General features: G+C 51.1%; 1 long non-coding RNA gene across 1 annotated transcript; it reads left to right on the forward strand.

Annotated features, from left to right (window-relative positions):
* The first annotated feature begins 1,143 nt into the window (after positions 1-1,143).
* On the forward strand, positions 1,144-15,888 carry LOC116794505. Its single transcript, XR_004359816.1, has 2 exons — positions 1,144-1,252; positions 15,623-15,888. It is a non-coding gene; the product is annotated as an uncharacterized LOC116794505 (long non-coding RNA).
* Positions 15,889-15,938: the final 50 nt, after the last annotated feature.

A 15,938-nucleotide genomic window follows, 5' to 3' on the forward strand; every position in this document is an offset into this window, starting at 1 on the left:
TTTTAGCAGCCTGTGCCCTGTGGTTTTCCTTAGATCTGGAGTCATTGTGGAGCCAGTGGTTTCTGGAGATGGATGTCCTTAGCTGCAGGGGGGGGCAGTTTTTCTGCCTCACTTGAGCTGTACATCTTGGACCCCTTATGCCAGCAGGTCTTACCTCCATCACTTGCCTCTCCTCCCTCCTGACAAACTGCAAGTGTCCCTGCTGCTGGTTCCTACATCAGCCTTACTTCGAGGCAAGGTAAATAACAGGACTGATAATAACAGGACTGATAAGCAGCAGCTGCCCAAGAACACCAGGTAACTGATTAAATTCCTGAAGAATATACCTTTAAAGCCTGCAGTCAGTGAGTGAGAATTCCTGACGGCAGCAGCTGCCTCTTGGAGCAAGCAGCTGTGCAGGAGGGGCAACACAGACCAGCTGAGGAGGTTCTTTGGTCCTGCCAAGTGCTCCCGAGAGCCCCAGCTCTTCTCCCCGTGGCTGTGCTGGTGTTGGGAGGCTCTTTCTCTGTCGGATTCTGGCTACAAGTGAGACTTCCTGAAGCATCTTAATTGTGACCATCTGGAGGGTTCTTTTCCCCTGGGGTGGACCAAGTTAATTTCCTTTGATTTATTCATTAATTGTCCCCAGCCATCAGAACTCTTAGTGCTCCATTAGCTTTTCTCAGGCCACCAGAGTCCATATGACAGCTGGGTTGGCTCAGAGAGCTCTCCTGTTATGGGACTGTTTTCCCAGGAAGAATGTCCCTCCCGTTATCCCAAGCATTTCCACTTCAAGAGGTAAATCACTGTGTGGGAGCTACAGGGGCTCACAGAATCGTTTAGGTAGGAAAAGCCTTCTAAAATCATCGGGTCCGGCTGTTAGCCCGGCACTGCCAAGCCCACCACTAACCCAAGTCCCCAGACAGCACATCTACACATGTGTTAAAGCCCTCCGGTGCTTTCGGCGACGAGCTGAAGCTCCTCTTCACCTGTCCTGCAGCAGGTGAGGGAGCATCCCGATGGGGCTCCTGGGAGGGGATGAACTCGCTGTGAGATGCGGGCCGGGGAAGTGGCTTTGCCCGCAGCCCGAGCGTCCCCCCGGCTCCGGGCTGGTCCCCTCGGTCCCCCCCGCCCCGGCTCCCCCAGCCCCTTCCCCGGGGCCGGCCGGGAGCCGGGGCCGCCCCTCCTTCGCCGGGAAAGGGAAAGCGAAAGCTCCGGGCGCTGTCACACGGAGCGGGGCCGCGGCCGGACCGGGCTGGGGGCGCCGGGGGAGGTGAGAGGGGGAGCGGGGCCGGGAGGGAGCGGGGCCGGGATGCCCCGGGGAGGGGGTCCGTGGGCGGGGGCGGGCGGGTCTGACAGCGGGGATGGAGCAGCAGCTCTGCCGGGTCCCGTCCCGGTCCTTGGCGCTCCCCTCCTTCCCCTCCTTCTCCTCCTCCTCCTCCTCCGCGGGCAGGTGCGCTCGGGGGCGGTCACGGCCCGTCCGGGGTGAGCCGGGGGTGCCGCTCCCTCTCGGGGGTGCCGCTCCCTCCGGGGGTGCCGCTCCCTCCGGGGGTGCCGCTCCCTCTCGGGGGTGCCGCTCCCTCCGGGGGTACCGCTCCCTCCGGGGGTGCCGCTCCCTCTCGGGGGTACCGCTCCCTCCGGGTCCCGCGCCCTCGGGCCGGGGGTTGCGAGCTCCCGTTGGAGCCTCCGCAGGTCTGACCTTCACACATAATTATGGCTTAGAGGTAGTAAAACGCTGGCACAGGTTGCCCAGAGAAGCTGTGGCTGCCCCATCCCTGGAAGCGTCCGAGGCCAGGTTGGACAGGGCTTGGAGCAACCTGGGATAGTGGAAGGTGTCTCTGCCCATGGAACTGGATGAGCTTTAAGGTCCCTTCCAACCCAAATCATTCAGGGGCTCTATGATTCTGTCTGGGGGGTTCTTTGGTGCGTGTGTTCCCCGAACTGCAGGTCTCTGGCTGCTGCCCAGTATTCTGATTGTTCAGTTTATCCCACTGCAAGTTCCTATCTTCAAGTTTCTATTTGCTTACAACTCTGCCAACTTCAGCTGTTTGAGCTGAAAATGTCAGGATGTCCTGGATGTCAGCCTCAGCCTGGCTTTCCTTTCTGTACTCATTTATTTTCTTCCAGCCAAGAGGGAGGCAAGGACTGACCCTTGGCTCTCAGATGGCCATAGTTCTGGTGACCTTTCCTTGGAGCAGCACTGCCCTCTCAGCTCCAGCAAGGAATTTATATCCGGGAAGGGAGAAGAGCTTTTATAAAGATCTGTTGCCCAAGTATAAGCTGATTTGCACAAATCGTAATAAACTATAAGCTTAATTTCCTTCTGTTCTATCTCAGGTCAAGTATTCACTGTAGCTCTGGTACACGTTGCTGCTGGGGGAGCCAGAGCAGGAAGAACAGACCAAGGTCAGGAACCTGAAGAAGTTGAGAAATAAATGTGGATTTAGTGGAGAGCAGTGGAATTGTGTGAGCTGGGGTAAGGCTGGGGCTGGACTAAAATTAGACTAGCAGTTACTGAGGATGGAGACCAGGGAAGACAAGGGCCCCCACAGGCAGCTGCTGTTGAGCTGAGTGCCCCAGGCTTTACTCCTGCCTTGGCAGATGAAATTCAGTTTGTTCCTCTAGCAACAGCTGTCCTGAGGCTGTGCCCAGGACTTGCCTTTCCCCAGCCCACCTGTGAGTTAGTGAAGAGCAAGTAACACCCTTCAGCTTCCCCTGCAAAGGGTGGCTGGAGCCAGGAAAAACGGGTGGTGAGAGAACACCAGGCTGGGGCAGTTCAGAGAGACAACCCGCAGAGAGGGAGCACCCCTTTGGGTCTGCAGGGGCACTGAGGGACAGCACAGACATGTTTGTGTTGCCTCAATAAGGATCTCTTGTAATTGTGTGAGTTGGGGGATTTCAGTGTTCAGAGGCTGAGTTTGTGACCACGATTCTGTTGTGTCTCCATCAAAATGTTGCTCCCAAGGCACCTGAGCCTGATTCTGTACCTTAAGACACAAATTCATCACTGAGAAGAGCATATGAGCTCTGACACCAGGAAACACTGGATGGGTTTGGCCATGGGCTCCTCTTCAGTTATCAGGTCTAGAACACTGGCACCAGTGTATGGTACTGGGAGCTGAGCACTCTGTGCTGGCACTGGGTTCAAGGACACTGGTGGGTACAGCTGAATCTTCAACTTCTGCTCTGTCAGGGAACATTCTCCCCCAGGAATCAGCCCAGCCTCACAGTCTTTCTTGCCCTTATTGTATTTATAAGAGCAATATTATCAGGGCTTTCAAATTGCCCTGGGGATGCAGGATGGGAGTGGGGGCACAGTGCATGGGCATTGTGGGTGCTATTAGTCCCTGTCCCAGCTGTGTCACCAGTACCCTCAGCACAGGTGCCCCTTTCTTATCTTCTGCTTTCTGTTTTGCAAACAAGCCACAGACTAGACTGCTTTTATGATTAACTTGCTGCTACAAAGCAAATACTGCTCTGTGTGTGTGCCGACATCACCTAAAACTGGCTCTATTTCTGCTTCTTGCATTGAGGTGGAGATTTTATATGTAATAATCCAACTGGGGTACTAAGAAAAGCCTTCAGAGCAGAAATGTTTATTCCAAGCCCAGCTGCTGGTACAGCAGCATGGCCAGTGTGCTCTGACCAAGCTCCATCCTGGCTGGCAGCCTGCGAGGGGGCCGGGCAGCAGTGCCAGGCTGGGCTGGAGGGAGGGTGCTTCCCCAGATGCCTCCAAAACAAGTCCCCTGCAGCCACCAGACTCCTTGGGGATTTCTCCTGGACCCTCCATGCAGGCTGGGGAGGAGCAGGGGCTCTGGCAGTGTCCTGTGGCTCACAGGCTCTTTGCCTCTGGAGCGATGCATCTCCAGGGTGGCTGCAGAAGTGCTGGCTCCCTCTGGGCTGTCACTCCCTGCCCTCTGCCCTGCCCAGATCCTGACCCAGCCATGTCTCAGCAGCCTAGAAAGCTTCGAGGATGTTTATGTGAGTTGCTGAAAGCCGTTGCCCTCAGCTGTCCCTCCAGTGCTGCTCTCTGCCTCCCCACCTCCACTGCTTGGACGTCCACGTTCAGCTCAAGCCCAGTGTGTTGTGCTCCACTGATTGAGTCTTCACTGACTATAAATCAGCTTCAGGAGCCTGTCAGCCCAGATGTCTGTGCAGAGTCAGGTGTGCCCCAACTGCATGACTGAAGGCAGCACGAGGGCACAGCTCCACTCTGGGGTGCACAGGACCCTCTGGCTGCTCTCGGGGCTGGTGGGAGGTTTGTAGAAGGAGGAGAGATTGGTGTGGGACAACGTGCCTCTCTGCTGGGCTTCTGGCCCTTTCTTGGCATCTTCTGCAAGACCACAGCTCTGTTGGGGACTTCTCAGGTGGGACAATGCACAGACAGGGACCTTCCTTCCCTTCAGTGCTGATTCTGATGTTCCCACTGTGGGTAAATGCTTTTCCTTGGATGAGTTATCTTCTGGACTGGAATTTCGTAGGGAAGCCAACAGCAGGAGAGGCTGGAAGGAGAGGACAGAAGGGACATCCTGTGTGGAGGTGAGCTGCGTGTTCCTCTGGGGACTGCAGAGGGCAGTGGCAACCCGTGGGACCGGCGGGTGGCCCTGGGTGCTGGCAGGAGGAGCTGCCCCAGAGCAGCCCCTGGCAGGCTGGGAGGAGTCTGGGTGGATTGTTGCATGGATTGTTGCATCCCTTGCTGGGCTCCATCCCGGATTGCCTTATTCTGCAGAGTGTCTCTGCAAGTGCTGGTGGCTGCAGGGGCTCCCTGCTGCCCCAGCCCCTGTCCTGCCATCCCTCCTGGCCGGGCAGTGGGGTCAGCTGTCTGTAGAATGAGAGCCAGCCAGGGGCACATCAGCACTGCTAAAGGGTGATGTGGATTAAGGGCCATGCAGCTCCTCTCCTGCCTCCTTCCACCCCCCCAGTGTGATTGGCAGTGCCAGCTCCCAGGGGAAGGAGTCTCTGAGTGCCTGGGGCAAGGGTGAGGATATGGAGCCTGTGGAGCATGAGCATGTGGAGATGTCAGGTGAGGTTCAGAGGAGATGCTCAAAGTGCAGCCAAGGAGGCCCCACAGCCACACACTCCACGTGCTGTCAGAGCTTGGAGACCCCTGCCATCATCTGACACCTCAGGGCAGCCTCCACATCTGCATCTGGAGGGGTAAGAGGGAGGGGTTTGAGGGAGGGGCTCAGCTCACAGTGCCAAACATTCGGTGCTTGAAGGGGACTCAGGCACTCTGAAGAGCTTCCAGATCCTGAGGAGCCCTGGGAAAGGAGCAACAGCTCTAAGAGGTCCTGGAGGAGCATCTGAGGTGGAGGGTGGAGAGCTGCTGGTCCTATCAGAACTGTCAGGAAGAAATTAATGCACTGAGTTTTGTTTTGCCATTCTGAGATCAATATCCTGTGCCAGAGCTTTGCTTTGAGTGCGTGGATGAGCACGTGGTTTGCTGCCAGTCCCTTTGTTCTTCTCCATGCTTGGTTTTACTCACCTCCTTTTCTCTCTCCAGCTGGCAGTTGTCCCTCTTCCTCGACAGAGTGTTTCTGTGTTTCTATTTAATCCAATATCTGCTGTACACAATAGCTGTGCTGTCACAGGCACAAGGGAGTCTATGCCATCCTCCCTAAACCCTTGCCAGCTTGGGCCCACAAGGACTTTCTTACCCCTGGGGCCCAAACCCCCTTCTGTCACTCTGGGACTCACAACAAGTGCCAGGCAGCTCTGGGGGCTTTCTTCCCTCTCTGGCCCTGGAGGTCTGCTGTCCCTTCTCAGTGTCCCTGGTTCAGTCTCCTGCCTCCTGTTTGTCGTGGCTTGTTCTCTCTCTGACACCCATCCCACCCTTTCCTGTCCCATCTCGAGCTGCTGTGGCAGCTGCACTTATCTCCTCAGAGCAGCCATGGACATGTGCCAGGTACAGCCCTGTCCTGGAGCCAGCTCAGCCTCAGCAGCTTCAAAAGAACAAGGAGAGTCATGTTGTTGAAATGCTCCACGTTTTTCAGTACAGGGTGCTGTGGAGCACGGCGGGGAAATCGCTGCACACCGAGCGCAGGCAGAGCTCCCTCCTGGGACACAGGAGGGAACCTGGAAGGGGTTATTGGTAGGAGGGAGATGCAGGAGAGGGGCCTCAGGAGAGCAGAGTGCTCAGTGACTTCGGAGGAGTTTGAGATGGTCCCCTTTGCCTTACAGAGCCTTCCTTTGCATTAGTTTTACCAAAATGTGTCCACAACTGACACTTATTCTGTCCAAATAAGCCTCTCCCAGCTGAGAACGTGTCCCTGGAGAAAAGGGAACGCCTTGAGTGACTTTATTGACCTTAGTGGTTGTGGTGAAGAGCCTCGGGGCAGCTTCTCCTCTCTCTATACCTCTGACAGGCTGTTGGAAGGGACTCTCAACTGCTGTTGAAGAAAAGGTGGTTTCACGGGTGAGAAACGCTTGTTTTCAGTGAACCCTACTTAAGGAGATTGTACAGTAGTTATACAGCTTAAATAGCGCTCATCTCCTACAATTAACACAACGATTAAGCTCAATAAAGCCCACTTACTGGCTTTCCCTGGCAAGCACCTTGTTTTCCTTCAGCGTGAGGAAGGGCCGCAAAACCAGTTCTCCCAGTCTCCGACAGATGAAACAGCTTTTTGCCTTGCACCATCTGACAGTGGAAGGGCAGAACAGGAGATTTGGGGGTGACAAACTTTGAGCTTCTGCCTTCTTTTGTCTGGGTTCCCACAACACCTGTTGAAATCTTTAGTTTTTTCTGGTCACCTAAGCATTTATCTGCAGGATTACTGACACTTGGGGACCTGCAGCTCCTTCCCGGGGAGTGTGGGCTGCGAGCCTTGGGAATTAAAGATGCACAGACCCTGGGCTTCCCCCAGTCCTGCTGAGCCGTGATGCTGCGGGACGAGCTGCACGGTCCTGCCAGCATCCAGTGTGTGGGCCTGGCCAGCCTGCTAATTATAGCCTGCTAATTACAGCCTGCTGATTACCGCACATCGTTATTTGGGCAGTGACACCCCTGATGGGAAGCACTGAACTGGCCTTTCTGAAGGCTGAAATTGGTTTTAACGTGGTGTCAATGTGCCTTAATTATTAGACTGTCACCACTGTCACCACTGTCTGGACCAACCCCGTGAGATGCTGCAGGAATGTTTGTCCTCAGTAGCCCAAATCCAGCTGCAGTCCTTTCTTTGTTGATGTGTGAGGTAATGTGGCCATGGCATGAGGTCAGTGCTGGTGGAGGTGGCTGGAGCTGATGAAGCTGAGCTGGTTCTACACCCCTTATGAGAGAAGGATAACTCTGGGCTACAGAAGAGAAAGCAGACACACTTTAGTTCCAGGTGAGTTATTTGCATGGGTCCAAATTCCTTTCCTGGCAGAGCAGTGCCATGTCTGCCAGCAGTGCCAGTGGAGGATGGACCAGCTCCCCCAGCCCTGTTTGCACCCCAGGCAGCACAGTTAAACAGGGAGTTTAACTGAGCAGTGGAGAAACCAACTGTGTGTTTGTGCTGAGATAATGCAGCTGAGATTAGAGAGAGAAATGGATTGTCTTATCTGCTGAACCCTTGGAGTTCAGCCCCCGGGAGAAGGGTGCAGAGGAGGAGCCTGGGTCAGGAACAGTCCTGCTTGATTTCTCTTCTTCACTAACAGTCACCAGTTTTCCCATCCTGATATTTTCCCTCCCTTACAGGAAAGAAAAGGCACGGGCAAAAGCCTTCTTGAGGAGGTCAGTAAACATGGCAGTGACCATTCCATTCCAAAAGTCTCTTTTCTAAAACAATAAACAGCATTGTACAAAGTAGCTGACACTTCCCATGCAGCCGTTGCATCATCTTCCTCTGGACAAGTGTTGAGGTTATTAAGAGTGTAGTGTGTGACAGCCTGGTGATAACAAGCATCAATATGGGAGGGACCCTCAGCACGTGAAGGAGCTTTGGAAGAGCTGCTCCACCAGACCTTTAATTTATATCAAATACCCAGTGCAGATAAACCCAGCTCCTGCTGTGCCGAAAGCAGGGCAGTGACCGTGTCCCTGTGCTGGGCACTGATGAGGCCACACCCCAAATCCTGGGTCAGTTTTTGGGCCCCTCGCAAGAAAAACTTTAAGATGTTGGAGCATGTCCAGAGAAGGAAGGGTCTGGAGCTTAAGTCTGATGATGAGAGGCTGAGGGATCTGGTGAGGCTCAGCCTGGAGAAAAGGAGGCTCAGGGGGAACCTTCTTGCCTTCTATAGCGACCTGACAGGAGGTTGGAGACTGTTGGAAAAGTCTCTTCTCCCAGGTAACAAGGCAGAAGGACAAGAGGAAAAGGCCTCAGGTTGTAGCAGGGGAGGTTTAGGTTGGACACTCGGAACAAAGGGGTTGTCAGGCCCCTGCCTGCATCCCCAGCGTGGGAGCAGAGTCACAGCTGCTATTTTGGGGCACTGACACCTGAGGTGAGTTCCTCGGCTGGGAAATGAGTTTTATTTTTGCAGACTGGTTTGAGTGGTGAGCCACCCCTTCTCCCTTTGAACTACCCTCCTTCCTGCTTGGGTGTAGCCCGAAGCAGGTGGAGCAAAGTCCTGGTTTCATCCCTGTGGGGAGGAGCTTTGCTGCTGCAGCACAGCTTGCACTGCGGCTTCCTCGGCATGGAGAGCAAGACAACCCACAAGCTTTCCAACTTTCCTCTTTCCTTTCGAGAGAAAAACGTTCCCTAAGTGCTTTTTCTCCTGTTCAGCAAATTATTTTAATTGTTGATACTTATCCCATTTTAAATGAGGTTTTGAGTCTGCCCTGAGTACAGCACTCAGTGCATGCTACAGCAAAACCAGGCCCCTGACCTTGGTATGGGAATCTCAGCACTAGCTTGGGGTTTGTTTGTTGTTTGAGGAGAGCTGAGGGATGCTGTCTTCCAGCCAGTATAAACAGAATCAAGACAGTTTTAGGAAAAAAGAAATAGATCTATTTGTTGAAGTACATCTTCTTCTGTAATTTATCCTGTCCTCCTTTGTTTAGAACTGAGAGCTTACATGGAGCAAGAGACAAAAAGATGATGTGAGTGTTCAGTGATAGGGTTTTTCTCTGTTGTAGTCAGCAAACCTGCTTGATAATGGCTGTTCTTTTGCCTTGGAAACATGATGGGGAAAAGAAAAAAAAAATCCCTGGTGGCTAAGACTATTTTTCTATGTAAGTAATACAGGTGGAGTATTAATAAGCTGTTGGTCTGGGAGTTGTATCTGTAAGTGCTGCTTGCTGTGCACTCTGAGCTGTAGGAGTCCTGGTCCTGGGTCTTGTTCATGTCAAGGCAGAGGTCCCCTGTCCCCCTTCTCCCTGGGCACGTCCAGGCTGAGTTCTGCCTTCCCAGTGTGCCACATGGCCCCACTGCAGGAGCCAGGCTGGTGCTGCTGGTGCAGGCTGGGCACTGGTGGCAGCTGCACTGGGGGCTCTCGGGCTCTTTTGAGCCTGATGAAGGTGAGTGAGCCCAAGAACGTGACTATATTATGGCTGAGCAGGAAGGATCGTGGCTTTCAAGTGAGTTTTTTGTTTGTTAGGGCTTGTAATGTTGACATGTTTGCTTTGGACGCCTCTTTGTGACCGAGTCTGGTTTCTTCCTGGCAGTGAGGGTTGCATTGCAGTGCACAGACTGCCCTGAGGAGCCAGCCCCTGTTAGCAGAAACCTTCCTTTGCTGGTATTATGATCTTGGAGGACACACCCTGCTAAGGAAATTAGAACACAAAGGAAAACAAAGGTAGCAGTATTCTGTGTTGCCTTTAATGCTGGTTTGAAGTTGATCAGCAAATGTAAAAATTGAAAGGGTCCCTTGACAAGGGCACGTAGTGACAGGACAAGGGGGAATGGCTTCAAACTGAGAGAGGACAGGGTTGGATTGGACATTTAGAAGAAACTATTCCCTGGGAGGTTGGGAGGGGGCACTGGCACAGGTTGCCCAGAGAAGCTGTGGCTGCCCCATCCCTGGAAGTGTCCAAGGCCAGGTTGGAGCAACCAGGGCTGGTGGAAGGTGTCCCTGCCCATGGCAGGGGTGGGACTGGATGAGCTTTAGGGTCCCCTCCAACCCAAAACATTCTGTTTGATGACAAACAGATGACGATGACGAAAGCACAGAGAGCTGGCAGGAGGCAGGTGAGGTGGTAAACATGGATTACCACTGCTGGGTCACTGATTCTGCTCCCGTGATCTGGTTGTTATTTCTGTTATCTTGAAGTACATAATCAAATCCTGTGTGGCTTCAGTGCAACTTGGAAAACCTGGCAATTAGGGAATGAGAAATAACTCAGTGCATGCAGAGAGCTGGAGATCCTTGTGTGTGCCTGTAGCACAGCGGGTCAGCAGAACCCCTCACTGCCACTGCCACAGCAGCTCTGCTGCAGATCCTGGCCACAGGGGCTGAATTAAGCAGGAATTAGACCCTCTGGGAATAAACCCTGGGGTCTGAAGGAACAAACCCAACCACGGGAATCAGGATAACTGTGTTGAGGATTGTCCACAATCACTTCAGATCTGCGGGGGTGGGGAGCCAGATGAAGGGTCACCGTGCCATAAACAAGCATAAATAAGGAATTATGATGTGCTGTGTGAGCCTTGAGTCATCAGGGTGTAAAATATTGCTTCCCGTAAATGGGGATGAAGCGGCAGAGCTGAGTGGCAAACAGGCTGTGAGGGCTGCTTTGGCATGTTCAGGGTAAAGGAACAACTGGCAAAACTAAAGGATTCTACTTCTGCCACAGAAAGCTGCAGCAGCACTGAACCCACTGAACATTAAAAACATCACCGAGGGAACTTCCCTGGAATGCAAATTATGGCTGCAAGTAAACTGCTTCATCAAAACCTCAGTTTTTTGCTAAAAAAAAGCAGATTGGCAGGAACATTTTGGCTTGTTCTTGTGCTTACACAATGAAGTGGAAAGATTAATTGCAGCCTACTAGCAGTCATAATTTTGGCTGCTGGACTCTGATATCCAGGTATTAAAAAATGCACTCATAAAAATTTGAACCATCCTGCTAAATGAACCTTTTTCTACAGCATAAGAAGTTGCTATTGGATATATAGTTGATTTAATTATGATTATTTAAGAAATCCAGCTAGCACTTGGGGTTTGCAGTTGTGTTACAGCCAATATTTCCCTATTTATATAATTTAGCTTTAATTTAGTCTTACTATTATAACCCTGTAATAACCCTTCCAGCTGCCATGGGGAGCATCTTTTCCTGTCCCAAACTCCAGCGACAGGAAGAAATGATCCAAGTAATTCTGACTTCTAGGCAGTGAAGGGGAAATAAAGCCTTCCTTTATGGATCTCTAGCAACCCATGCAACATATTAAATTTGAAAAGCAATATTTGTCTGGGACACCTTCCGAGGTACTGGCTGCAGCTTTTTGCCTTTCTCATTTGTTTCCAGGGCACTTCCCTCCCTGGTTTGGTGCTTATTTTGCACCCAGGGTTGCCTGCAGAGGAATCCTGCAGCCCACGCTCCCACTGAGCCTCAGCACTTCAGGGTTCCTGAACCACCCACGACCTTTTGTGGTGTCACATCTTCAGCCCTTTTCACCTGAACCTCTCCATAATCACTAACCAAGTGTTTAGGATGCATCTGTAGGCTAGGAAAGATGTCAGTATTCCTGATTTAGAGGTGATGGAAGGACAGGACAGAGAGGAAAAAGAAATAGTGGCACGTTTCCTGATCCTAATCTTCTTTGAGCATGTTGGTGCTTCCAGTTGATGTTGAGCAGTTCCCCCGATGACCTTCTCTATATTGTTGATTCAGATGATGAAGGTGAATGAAATTATCAGTTTCTTAGGTAGATGGTCAGCCAGCCAAGGTTTTTCTATGCTCTTGGCTTGGCTTTGTTGTTTAAATTTAACTGCTAGAATGAATCAAAGCTTGATTAAGGCGATTACAGATATTCAGGTGTTCCTGAGATGAAGCACAGAAACTCCCTGTTTCCTACAGAAACTCTCAGAGAGCTGAAGAGAAATGGTTTGTCACATGGGAAAAATGGGAATGGGAAGGTTTTGGGCATGCAGAAATACATGTGCTCCACAAATGGGCACCACTGGCAGCTCCTCCAGCAGCCCCAAGGAACAAGCTGTGCCCCTCATGTCCTGCCTGCAGAAGTGGCAACTAATTGGAAGCTTCTGGGAACTGTTAGGAATTTCTAGCAAGAGCTGATGCTGAGCACAAAAGAGGAGGCACATTTTAAGGTAATTAGGTAATAAGGGAGAAGGAGGAGTTTTACTCCAAACGCTGCAAATCCATCTGGGATTTTCCTGGGACACCATGGCATCACGTGATTTCTCCACAGTTGCATTTTTATTGAAACCAAAAGAAACTGAAAACATGATTCAACAGTTTATCACGTGTGAGGGCTGACTCAGCTGTGTCTCTGTGGCTGTGCCCAGTCCCTCCTGCAGCCCTGCCTGGGGCAGCAGCTGAGCCTGGCTCAGGGAGTGGGGGGCCAGAATTCCCCAATGTAACGGAGTGTTCTTCCCTGTGAGGGTGGTGAGGCAGTGGCACAGGTTGTCCCAGCAGCACTGGCACCTCCCACTGCTCCCAGCTGGGGCTTCATTAGTGCACAGGAGTGGGTGATTGAATAGGTCAGTCCTCCTCTGCTGAAAACCATCATGGACAGTGTGACATCTGCCCTCGCTCCATGTGCACCCCAGACTCTTGCACGGGCCTTGAGTACCCTGGGGCTCACACTGGGGATCTGTGTGGCTCTCTGTGCTGGGCAGGGTGTTGTCAGGGTGTGTCAGGGTGTGTCTGCTCAGGTACCTCGGCACTAACACCCCAGGGTGCCAGTTCCTCTGCCTTCCCCTCCACGTTCAGTAACTCCAGCCTTGGCACACAGCAGGGGCTCGGTGAAGTCCCCAGCAGGGCAGGGAACCCAGCACAGACTCAACAATGGCTGTAAACAATAAGAATGGGAAGAAAAATAGAATCACAGAATGCCACGTTTGAGGGGATCTCAGGGATCATCTGGTTCAACCTTTCTTGGCAAAAACACTGTCTAGACAAGATAGCTCAGCACCCTGCTCAGCTGAATCATGGAAGTATCCAACATTGGGGAATCCACCACTTCCCCAGGAACATTATTCCAATGGCTGATTGTTCTCATTATGATCAGCTTTTATCTAACTGGAATCTCCCCAGGAGTAACTTGTTCCCATCACCCTTGGTCTTTTTGATGTGACTCTTTGTAAAAAGGGAGGCTCCATCTTCTTTGTAGCCACCCTTTAAACAGTGAAATATGCTGGGACCTCCTTTTCTCTGCAATTGTCTCAGCCTTTCCTCTTACAGCAGCTTCTCAGTCCTTGGACCATCTTTGTGCCCCTTTTCTGGACTTTCTCCAGCTTGCCCACATCTTTTTTGTATTGTGGAGACCAAACTGAAGACAGTATTCCAGGTGTGGTGTGACAAGCACTGAATAGAGTGGGATAATCACTTTTTATCCTCTTGTGTGATGCCCTTGACCCCCAAGACCCTCCAGCACCTTCAGTCTGCAAAGCAGGTATACAGCAGAAAGCTGCCTGGGAACTGCCTTTCCTCAGGGAAGCACCCAAATCCTCATCCTTTTAGCTCCCAAGGGGCTGAGTTTGCTCTACAGAAAGAGTTTTTGATGAGCTCTTATTTACTAAGTCGTGTCCCCTCCTCCCACTCTGCTGCGCTCGCCGGGAGCTGGCGCTGGTCACAGACCTGCTGTGACTGGGCCAGGCAGATAGGAACGGTGCCAAGGCAAGAGGCCTTCTGGTTGACCTGGGAAGAGTAAAAATGTTGAGCTCAGGATGGAATTAAAAAAAAAACCCAGTTGGAGGAAGTTCTGAGGGATCAGGCAGAGAGGTCTGAGAGCTCGGCGGCTGCTCAGCGGCACCGCCAGAAATAGCTCCAAAAACGGGGCTGGCACTGAGAAAACGACAGAGCTCTGTGGCTGCTGCTGCAGGGTGGGGAGCAGGAGGGGACAGGAGCACCGTGATGCCACAGCTCATGGTGAGGGCTCAGTCTGCCTTGAGGAATTCACCTATTTAACATCCTGCACGTTTAAAGGTCAACTTGCATTTGGAGGTCGACTTGCATTTGTTGACTTGTCTTTAGATGGGCTCAAGAGGTGTTTACATGCAGTTTAAAAGAACCAACACCATAAGCAAATCAAACACAATCTTCACAGGAAATTTTGACGTAATGGCTGTGACTCAGCTTATTAATATTAGTGGTGTTATGTCACTGTTGGTCTCAATGCTTTCTCCTTTTCTTGCCTTGTGAGTGTGCTGCTGGGCATTGATGGAGAGAAAAGAATCGTCAGGTACAAAGGTGAAAACCCAAATGTTCCAAATACAGCATAAGAAGGGTCTCCACTGAGCCCCACTCTGGTGCCATGATGCTCCTTAATACCAAAACAGGGCCTCAGGAGTCAGGGGTGCATCCCCTGGGAGCGGCCTCACCAGTGGTCAGGAACATCCAGAGGGCAGCTCCAAGATTTAATTGAAACTTAAACGGTTTGTGTTATGAGCAATGTAGTCTGGGTAAGGACTGCAGCCACAGAAGTGGGGTCAGAAAGTGCAAAAATTGCATAGAAAATTCGTGGCTTGGTGGTGGTTCAGATGGACATAAGTCATGGTCAGGCTGAGCAAAAATTAAATATATCCGCTCATTTCAGCAAGACAGAAGTTCTTTGTGTTGTTGATTTTATTTTTTTCTTAACAAACACAACTGAAATTGTGTTGAAATTATTTTGATTTTATATTTATGTGGAGTGATTTTGGCAAAATTCAAATGTACTTGTGGGAAATTCCCTTTTGATCTAACTCGTATTTTCTGAGACAAAAACGCTGAGATGAGACAGTTCCAAACACCTCTTGTTTCAACGTTTGTTTGAGTTATTTGAGACAAACTATGCTCTGCACATTCAAGTATTTGATTCCATCTTTCATGATGTAGTTGAGTGATTCTTGTGTATTCATGTGCTTTTTGTGGCCAGGCACCAGCGCTGGTGGGTACGAGGTGCAGGTGACAGAAGCCATGAGAGCAGTGCCAGTTTATATGACTTTCCAGTAGGTACATAAACAAGTAGGAGTGTCACCAGCCATCCCTGATGTCCAGTAACGTGGTCTGAAGCCCTGTAAATGCAGGATGAGTGTGCAGCCCTTCCCAGGGTGACGCGCGTCGGTCCCAGCCGAGCGTGACTGCCTGGGAAGTGATCCAGCTCCTGCAGGAGCTTGTCCTGGAGTTTACATCAACTCCTTCCAACCTTTTTTTTTTGGTGTGTTACTGACAAAGGAACTGCTTCAGCCAGCAAAAACTAATAATTATAAAGAAATTACAGTATATACTTTGTTTGCCTTGTGGCTGAGGAAAGTCCATTTGCTGTCATCAGCCATTTTTGCAGGGAATGCAGCTCCAAGTCTTGAAGGCTGTCCTGTCCATGACAGGCATTGTTGGCTTTCATCTCTAAACATTGTGTATAGATAAATAACTTATCTTTGTATAAGAGAAATAACTTAATGAAACAGGAAAATTCTGAAGTAGCCAGAATAAGGTTGTGAGATGGGAGGGTGTAGAAGTGTGAAGAAATTAATACATTTTGGTGAAGAAGGAATCCTTTCTATAAGCTGATCTAGAAATACAGTGGTATTCAATATATTAACCTTGTCCCTTTCCTTACAGCCCCTGATACACGGTTTATAGTCAGAAGAGACACGGGATGAAGGCAAGGCTGGGAAATCTCCTCTCTTGGAAGTGGGAATGTGGTTCTCCTGGAGCAGCAGTTGATGCTCTGCACACGCAGCATCTCCAGTCATGGTGGGCAGTGGCCATGGGAGAGCTCTCACTTGCATGTCTGAGGTGACAAAGGGACACCACAGGGAAAAGTGGAATAAAGATGTTTGAGTTAGTCCTGAATCCAAGTATCATGGCTGATGAGCTAAAAAAAACCCCCAAAAAACCAACCAACCAACCAAACAAAAAACCTAAGAAAAGAAAA

The sequence above is a fragment of the Chiroxiphia lanceolata genome, chromosome 15, assembly GCF_009829145.1.
Source record: "Chiroxiphia lanceolata isolate bChiLan1 chromosome 15, bChiLan1.pri, whole genome shotgun sequence".
NCBI classification, from domain to species: domain Eukaryota; kingdom Metazoa; phylum Chordata; class Aves; order Passeriformes; family Pipridae; genus Chiroxiphia; species Chiroxiphia lanceolata.